Here is a 9,463-nt window from a genome sequence, read left to right on the forward strand (position 1 = left end):
AAGTAACTTCTGAAAACCATCCAAAGATGATGCATGATCAGAACCCTGAGTACCATGAGAAGAGCTAGAAGATTGAGCTCGAGAGTCAGGTACGGTGATAGAAGGAGCTACTGCAGGAGTCAAAGATACTGCTACGGGTGGAGCAGGAGCTAAAGGTGGTACAGTAGCTACCCCAGAAGAGGGACCATAGAAATTGTCCCTATAAGGCCAAACACCAGGTTGGTTTGGCATAAACCCACCATAAGGGTAAGACTGTGGCCAAGGTTGCTGAGACCATGAGGGTAAAGGTTGGGTGCCCGAGTTGGGAAGCATATACCCACAATAGGATAATGGGGGTCTAGAACCTGGCAAGTTCAAGCCCATAGCTGTACCTGGGACAGAAGAAATAGTACCCGATGAATAAACAGGCCTAGATAAAGTATGAGTCACCGAAGGTGACGTAGGTACCCCCCAAAAATGCATGACCGAACCTTGTGAAAGGGTCGGATAGGTAGCATTACCAGACACCGTTGTCGAAACTCCGGTCAATGTACTGGTAGTTTGGGGGGGACTTAAAGGTAGTGACCCATCCAGGAGATAGTCCGAACCAGCAATATTTACGTAAGGACTATTCAAATTAAAGTCCATAGTAAAATTTACTTTAGTAAAAAAAACACAAATAATTTGTTCAGAAATTCAAACTAAACAAGGAAATAAATTTCCAATAATATACACAATATATGAAAAGCAATTAAGCTATTCAAAAAACTTTACAAACAACTAAACACTTCTCTGTTGAATCTGTAATAATTTGCACGTGTGACCGATGTCGCAGATGGAAATTGAATGGGAGAATATGGGCAAACAGGGGTATATAACAGTCTCCGGGACAAGTTTGCACTTCCGCTGAGTGCAAAAGTTGTCACCTTAATTTTTGGAGTTAAGTCAAAATGAAGTTGATAACTTGGTTGGTATTGGTTCCCTGATATTTGTCCTAAAAAATTTTGGCTCTAGCACCACTGTTGAAAAAGTTATGCCCCTTTTTTCAACAATTTCCTCAGAGGAAAAGTAGTTTTCCTCAAGGGAAATCACATTTCCCTGAAGGAAAAAGATTTTTCCTTCAGGGAAATTGTATTTTCCTCAAGGGAAAAAGATTTCCCTTAGGGAATTTGCTGCATTAATATTTCCTTTGAGGAAATTTGCGGCTTCAAATTTTCCTTTGAGGAAATTCTATTTCCTCTGAGGAAATTTGAGGCTTCAAATTTTCCTCTGAGGAAATACTTTTTCCTGTGAGGAAATTTGCAGCTTCAAATTTTCCTTTGAGGAAATACTTTTTCCTGTGAGGAAATTTTGTCAACAGCAATTTCCTGTGAGGAAATTTTTGACAAACACTTTTCCTTGAGGGAAAATTCAAGACCACAAATTTCCTCTAAGGAAAACATTGTTCTCCAAATTTCCTCTATGGAAATTTCTCTCATTCAATTTTCCTCTATGAAAATTTCATAACAGTAAAAACAGTATGAATATAATTTTTCCTGAGACTGAATAATTGATACAAAAGATAATTAAAACTTTAATAAAATGTTCACTGATGAGTAACATGACATACAAAAACAATAGGCTAGCTGTTTGAGACAATACAATTATAAGCAAAACGCTATGAATATCATACTATTTGTGATGTTATTAATATTGTGCTCATATTTGCGGATTAAATAAAATAACCACTTTTCATGTTAATTTAACTTTTCTGCTGCGTACAATTATTCAATCCCCTACAAAACAGTTCAGTGCATAAATAATTCCATCCACCAGACATCTTCCTTCAATTGGTAGAGAATACATTTTTGCAATTTGTTCTTCAAACATCTTCCTCTATATAGTTGATATGACAGAGCTATGTACATGAATGGATAAAGCAGGTGTTTATTTCGACAAAAAAATACTTTTTTTTCTACATTTCTCCCTAATCCTTCAGTGTAGGTTGTTGCAATTACACAATTGTGTTCTTGTGCATCTATGATTGTACTCCATTTTGTTTACAGCCATTTTGTAGAAATTTCCTATTTTCTTTTTCCAGGTAAGCACATATTTCATTTCACATTAATCCAATTAGCACACAATGTAGAAAAGTATTAACCTTAAGTTTCCTCTTCTGTATTGATCTGTTGATGATCATGAAAACCAAGAAGTCTCTGCACCTATAAATACACAAAATATAAATTGAGAAAAAAACAGCAATAGGAAATAAGCTTATTTTATCATGTTTAATATGAACATTTTGAGAAACTTAAATTTGATATTCCTACTAATCATGATTATGAGTTCTGTTATTTCAGTGCTTTGTGTCCACGACTTAATATCAGTCGTTTTAGTGCCTTGCAGTGATAATGAGTTGAGCCACTTTCAACAGTTTTTACAGTTTGTTCATATGTTGTGCTATTTGAACCACTGTCCTAGATTATGGTTAGGTGGAGTGCTCACAGACATGATTGTTTTCTCATTATCGAAGGCCGTCATTGGTCTTTAATTGCTTGCATCCACTTCATTGAACTCTGGTGGATATATAACTCATTTACCATACCACATCTTCTTATTTTTATAATAGTCATCATTCAAGGGCAATCACTTTTATTATATAGAAGTGGTCTTACCATTTAGGCCTTGTTGTCTTCTGTTTATCTTGTTTTGCCGATCATTTCTACTGTACAGTTGTAATTGTTTATATTTTTCTTTATCTTCTATATTTCTTGCCCTAAACTTAAAAAAGGTAAAAACTATCATTTAATGACAGTCACTATAACTATTATGATACATCAGTATGTGTTTTTCTATATACCATGATATAAAAAAGAATGAAATATTTGTGCTGTTTCATTTCACAGACTATTTGCCAGTCAACAGTTTCAAAGACATAACCACAGTCAATAGTTTAACAAACAAACATTCCCGTACTTTTTCATCGTGTTCATACTAATTTTTCAGTGGACAACAATGACGTGATTAACTATTTTTCTATGATTTGTGTGCTTGACAACATTAAACTCTGAAATATTGTTAACAGTATAATCTGTATGTGTCTGTTGTCAAAATGTCAAATTAATATATTACTTACAGAAGCAATTAAAACAAGAGGCTCACAAAATGAATGTGGTCTAAGAACTTAAAAATTTCTAATTTACCTATTCAAACCGTATCATTATTATTTGCTTTTATATATAAATCAGAAATAACCAATTTAAAATGGAAAATTTTAAAGAAAACAAAAGGAAAAAAAGTAAAAAAAATCCCCCCAAATTTTTTGAACCCCCTTATGATTCATCACCCCCAAACTCAATCCCAGTCTTCCATATGTGGTACGGTACCTTACAGTACAATTTCAGAGAGATCCATACACTTGAACACAAAGTTATTGTCTGGAAACAAGAAAAATGCTTGTTTTTTGGCCCCTTTTTGGCCCCAAATTCCTAAACGTTTAGTGCAATTACCCCCAAACTCAATCCCAGCTTTCCCCCTGTGATATGGAACCTTGTAGTACAATTTCATAAAGATCCATACACTTACACACAAGTTATTGTCCTAAAACTAGCAAAATGCTTGTTTTTTGCCCCTTTTTTGCCCCTAATTCCTAAAATTTTGAGGCAATTACCCCCAAAATCAATCCCAGCCTTCCCTTTGTGGTATGGTACCTTGCAGTACAATTTCAGAGAGATCCATACACTTGAACACAAGTTATTGTTTGGAAACTAGAAAAATGCTTATTTTTGGCCTCTTATTCCTAAACATTTTGGGCAATTACCCCCAAAATCAATTCCAGCTTTCCCTTTGTGATATGGAACCTTGTAGTACAATTTCAGAAAGATCCATACACTTACACACAAGTTATTGTCATGAAACTAGAAAAATGCTTGTTTTTACCCCTTTTTTTTGGCCCCTAATTCCTAAAATTTTGAGGCAATTACCCCCAAAATCAATCCCAGCATTCCCTTTGTGATATGGAATCTTGTGGTACAATGTCAGAGAGATCCATACACTAACACACAAGTTATGTCCGGAAGTTACAAAAATGCTTATTTTTGGCCCCTAATTCCTTAACTGTTGGTACCATAACCCCCAAAATCAATCCCAACCTTCCTTTTGTAGTATTGAACCTTAAGGTAAAATTTCATCGAGATCCATTAACTTCAACTTAAGTTTGAGTGTGAAAACCAATGTGTCTTTGGACGACGATGACACCGCCAATGTCAACGTCATACCAATATTTTGACCACAAAATAAAAACTGCAGTTTCCTTAAAATTACCAATCTAGTGGCAGCAACCCAACAATGGATTGTTAGATTCATCTGAAAATTTAATGGCTGATAGAACTTGACATAATGAACAATTTTACCTCACATAAGATTTGCTCTAAATGCTTTAGTGTTTGAGATATAATCCAAAAACTGCATTTTACCCCTATGTTCTATTTTTAGACATGGCAGCCATGTTTATAGATGAAACAGAAAATAAAACACAAGCTTTATTCTAAATACCCTAAGGATCATTCAGCCTCAGTTTGGTTGGAATTGGTTCAGTAGTTTCAGAGGAGAAGATTTTTTAAAGTTAGAAAACATGATAAACAAATTGTGTAAAATTGTCGTTAAAGTGCAATAACTCCTTAAGAGGTCCATTGACAATTTTGGTTATAGAAACTTATCTGTAGATCTTACTTTGCTGAACATTTTTGCTGTTTACAGTTTATCTTTATCATTAATAATATTAAAGATAATAACCAAAAACTGCAAATATTTCTTGAAATTACCAATTAAGTGACAGCAACCCAACAATCATGACAATGGGTTATTACATTCATCAGAAAATTTCAGGGCTGATAGAATTTTGAATACCTAATGAATAATTAACTCTGTGTCAGATTTGCTCTAAATGCTTTGGGTTTTGAGATAAAAGCCAAAAACTGCATTTACCCCTAAGTTCATATTTAGCCATGACAACCATGTAACAAAACACAAACTTTATTGTAAATACCCTAAAGATCATTCAGCTTAAGTTTGGTAGGAATTGGTTCAGTAGAGAAGATGTATGAAATAGTTTACACCCGACGGATGCCAATGGTTGACGAAAAACAACGACAGACGACGACAGACGCCAAGTGATGGCAAAATCGCACTGTTCCTTCGGAACGATGAGCAAAAAGGCAAATTTAAAAAATTGCGCTGGCTCTATCCAAAAGAGATTTTAACAGTGTAGTGTACTACTTTTGGGACAGGACATATTAACATAATAGAAAAATCTATAAGCTATAACTCAAAATATGGACAATTTTATGTTTAAAGGGTCTTTAATTTAGTTTGACAACTTCACAGACATACTAATATTTGACCTTTTCAAACTATACCAAATCACTACTTAGGCCCCAAAAAATATATGTCTGTTTAAGGTTACATACTTTAAAAAAAAGGCTAGGTAGGTTGGTATTTCCATTTTATTTTATTTTTTCATTTTATTTTTTGCGACATGATTTTGAGTCATGCCGTTTCGTCTTGTCGTGGTCTGAGTTGATCCTTGGCCAATTTTACCCAGTATTTTAATGATTGGATTATTTCCCTTGGTTATTGGTTGGGGAAAAAATGGCGGCAAAGTGTTTATTTCATCACATGAGTCACGAATTTCCTTATAACAGCTGTCATATTCACGATTGTGAACATTGGGATGTATCAGGCAATTGATTTATATTATTGGCAACACAAACTTCATTTTTGACACGAGTTCAGTTAATTTTTGCTTTTACGACGGAAATAAAATGACTTAGGGTCGGCGCTCAAAAGGACGGTCGGTCGGGTAACCGTAAACAGACATATATTTTTGTTTGGCCTTAAGGATGTTCGCTACTCCGTTTCAAAATAACAAGCTTTTTAAAAGAATATGAATAAAGGAACTAAAAAAACAGAAAAAATGAAGGGTCCGTGTGCTTGTTTTTAAGATATAAGCCATTAAAAATTTGGCGGGAAGTGATTCTCTCTAGATTTTTCATACACTTAACACTGGCACCTTTTTCTTTCAAAAGCTATGGAAAAATAACAAGGATTTTATAAGATTTTCAAATATGGCTTTTTAAACTATGTAATAAAAATATGAAAAGAAAAGTAGGGGTTTGCGGGCAAAATTTTTTAATGGCACTGCATGGATAAAACCAGAGGATTCCGAATATCTGGTAAAAATGTCATTCATCCGCAATAAATTTGGAAGGAGTATGAAAATAATTTGCAAGTTATACACTATATCCACACTAGAGACCTAATAGAGTAGAAATACTAATTTTAATCAAACTTGGCATGAACTAAGATTAGAGAATTATAAGACAGTTTACCTAGTTTCATGGCAATAGCATATATACATTAAAGACTATAAGTTTGAACTTTGGGTGTTAATTTTTTGCCGTTTAAAGTTTAACGTTTAACTATCAAAATTTGGGCCTACATAATTTAAATATTGCAAAAAATTGCTTTTTAAATGTCTTTATAACTATTTATATATAATTGTGTATGTCACATGTATGTACATAATGTATTTTAATGTAAAGCAGCTCAATACTCATTTGCTGTCTCAGATTTATTTCAATTCTTCAAAAGTCGAATTTATATGAGCCTATGCCTAAAATTAGAGATTTCAAAATTAAGGGGGGGGGGGGGAGCGGCTAATATAAAAATTCTTCATGTATATTTAAAAAATTATTTGTATTTCAATTTCAAAAGGAAAGAACGTTACTTATCTGCTTATAGCATACCACATGAGTAGAACAAGGTCCCATTAGGCCATAATAGACTGAATAACATTTAAGGTCAATATATAGGCAGTAACACATTTTTACATGTATATGAAAAGGCATACACATAAGCTAGAGAAAATAAAGAAGTGTTTCTTTTTGGTAATTTGTAGGCTAAGGTGACATCATACAAGAAGTATGAGTGATTCTCAAACTAAAATAAAATAATTTCATCCCCCTACTTCATTGTACTTACTTTTTATGCATAAAAAATATAAATAAATAAATTTTAAAGTAATACATGGTCCACACTAGGAAATCTTTTTGTAAAAAATGAAAATCAACGGATGATAACTGTGTACTTGGACTAACAATTAAGATTTCACATGCTGAAATGTCTCGTCAGTCCAATCTCAATCAGTGAAATAAACTATTGTTTGGTTTTTTTTTAAAGTCATATGGAAGTAGTCCAAATAATTATGACGCATTGCAAGGCTTTTTTTTCTCTCTCTGGCGCCGTAGGAAGGAGAAGTGAGTTGACATAACATGTATGTTATCATGCAAAATCAACAGTAATGAGTATACCTTTGATTGTCATCGTCACTGCAAATGGATCATTATTACTAGGGGGAATGGAACCAATAAATTGATCGGATCCGATATGAAGTTCCCAGTAACGGAGAACCTCTAACTTTGAGGTAATATTATTAGTGTCGGTGGTCTCACAAATGAATCAGGGTGAATTGCAGGTACATTAATTAGCAGAGAATAGACAATTATCAACTTGTTATTCATTATCTCGCAGTTATTTACGGTTAATTAGCTGTATATATCCCAAAACAGGTGCTCGGAGCTAGTACTAGTCTATGACTTTTAAGTAACAATTATATTTATATTCACAATCAGTGGCGGATCGAAGGGGGATGGGATCCGGGGGTTTGATTCCCCTTTTTGTGAACGATCATTGCATTTAATCAGAGACATATATGTCTCTGATTTAATGGAGACATATATGTCAGTGGCGGACCCAGAACTTTTTGTAAAGGGGGGGGGGGGGGGGGGGGCGCTGACTGATCTAAGGTGGCCCGCTCCAGTCATGCTTCAGTGATTCACTATATAATCAACCAAATTTTTCCCACCAAAGGGGGGGCCCAGCCCCCCCCCCCCCCTGGATCTGCCTATGTATTAAGACCCCCTTTATCCTGGCTAGAATCGCCCCTGATATTACATGTAAATCAAGTCCCGGGTTAATTACTGTTAGCATAATAGCATACCGGTAATCACAAAGAGTGTGGTAATTTTAAAAAGGGCGAGGATTTATAAATATACAATTCTTGAAGAGGGGGAGAGTGCACTTCACGATGATCGAAAAAAAAGTGCCTTGCATGTTATTTTCATCATCTTGTCTGAAACAGTCTGAATAATGAGCTTCAAGGCGAAGCGCGAAAATAAGTCATGTGAAATACTAACGTTGTACGGACAAACCCTTAAATCCCTCAATGTTATGTCAAATGAATTATAGCGAGGAAAAGTAAATTTAATTTAATATCAAAACTAAATATTTGTTATATTTCGCTCCTGATTTCTCAAGAAATCATAGAATCAATCAATGTATAAATTTCAATTATGCATGTCTGTGTGAGATCCATTTCATGAGACCAAGGATTTCTATAAAATCCTTGATGGGACCCTTTATATATATATGTCTCTGATACAGTTTTCTATTTTCCCCGGAAAAAATTAAAAAAATATATAATCTTTTGGGAAATAATCCGATTTTGTTGAAATATTTCCTTTCATAATTATGATAAATCCTTTTAGTTCTTCAATTTTAAATTAAAATAAATATTTCATTTTGATCTAACGACAAACTTTTTAAATTGTAGTGGCATGGTCAGTCAACTGATTAGTTGCATGGCTGATTACCAGTTTACTGGTGACCCAGTAATTTTCCATATGACAGTGGCGTGTACCCTTGGGGTGTGTATAACTTATTTTGAATACCTTAATTTTCTGGGGAACATCCTGTCCACGTGTAATACTTAGTATATATTGCAACAGATGACATTAAACAAATTTTCTTTGTAGCATCGGTGTCCATTTCATGTTCAACCACTCAAAATTTTCACAAAAAAGATAATATAATAAAATCATTAAAAAAAAAGATTAAAAAAACACTAGCAAATAAACTTCGCAATGAGTAAACGGGGATTTGTGTTTTAAAGGGCTTATTTCCAGTGAATATATTTTATACTAGATAACTAGACCTGAGATAACTTTTTTTTTGTAATATATATTTTATTATTTTCATATCATTCTCAAATCTTGATCATCTTAAATAAAGATGTATAAAAATAATTTTGTTATAACTCATAAATATATGGTTAATCATAATTGTTACAAATTATAAAATGGTAAGTCAATGCCCGATGTGCCGCCGTCTGTAGCAAAACAACGATTTTATCTTTTAAATGAAAGACGTGCACTGCCTTCATCGGAATAGAGGAAAGTCCACCTAGTGTACATTAAAGAGTATCCGTTTGTTATGCTGAAAAAAAAAGAGATCATCATAAACTTTTTAGCAGACCTTCTCGTGTAAAAAAACAAACTTTTAACTGAATTAAACAAAAAATTATCAAACAAAACTCATTAGAAAACTCATAGTAACATTTTGTTTAGACCTGAGATAACTTATAGTAAGATTATTTATATAGAACAAT

At 33.7% G+C, this 9,463-nt stretch overlaps 1 long non-coding RNA gene across 1 annotated transcript; it reads right to left on the reverse strand.

Annotated features, from left to right (window-relative positions):
- Positions 1–1,539: 1,539 nt before the first annotated feature.
- LOC127703859 (uncharacterized) lies at positions 1,540–7,730 on the reverse strand. The gene is made up of 3 exons (XR_007983088.1): positions 7,329–7,730; positions 2,634–2,739; positions 1,540–2,180 (listed from the first exon to the last, which is right to left on the reverse strand). It is a non-coding gene; the product is annotated as an uncharacterized LOC127703859 (long non-coding RNA).
- Positions 7,731–9,463: the final 1,733 nt, after the last annotated feature.

The sequence above is a fragment of the Mytilus californianus genome, unplaced genomic scaffold (assembly GCF_021869535.1).
Source record: "Mytilus californianus isolate M0D057914Y unplaced genomic scaffold, xbMytCali1.0.p SCAF_53, whole genome shotgun sequence".
In the NCBI taxonomy this organism is placed as follows: domain Eukaryota; kingdom Metazoa; phylum Mollusca; class Bivalvia; order Mytilida; family Mytilidae; genus Mytilus; species Mytilus californianus.